Below are 499 nucleotides of genomic sequence, written 5' to 3' on the forward strand. Positions count from 1 at the left end.
CTTCTACCTTTTCATTTGAGCCTTCTTCTTGTGATTTTTGGGGCAGTTCCTTCAGTTCCTTCCCACTCCTAAGTGTGATAGCTTGACACTCCTCCCTTTTGCTTGAATTGGCATCATAGCAAAGGTTGTGGTTAGGAAGCTGCTTAAATAGATAGCTGATTTGTGTCTCCAGTTTCTTGATGGCAGCATTTTGATTCTGCATGTTTGACTGCACTTCCTCTCTGAATGCTTTATTGTTTCGAATGTCTTTGCATACTCCTTCAATTAAGGTTTCGATCTTAGAGAGCTTGTTATCAATTGATGGGTGATTCGGAGTAGATGTGCTGTTTTGGTTTTGATAAGCGTGTGGAGAAGTGTTGTTGTGGGGGTTGTAACATCTCTGGTCTTGGTTTTGATCTTGCTCACTTCCCCACCCAAAGTTTGGGTGGTTTCTCCACCCAGGATTGTAGGTCTTGGAGTATGGATCATAGTTTTTCCTTGGTGAATTCCCAATGTAGTT

Source organism: Arachis ipaensis, chromosome B05 (assembly GCF_000816755.2).
Source record: "Arachis ipaensis cultivar K30076 chromosome B05, Araip1.1, whole genome shotgun sequence".
In the NCBI taxonomy this organism is placed as follows: Eukaryota; Viridiplantae; Streptophyta; class Magnoliopsida; order Fabales; family Fabaceae; genus Arachis; species Arachis ipaensis.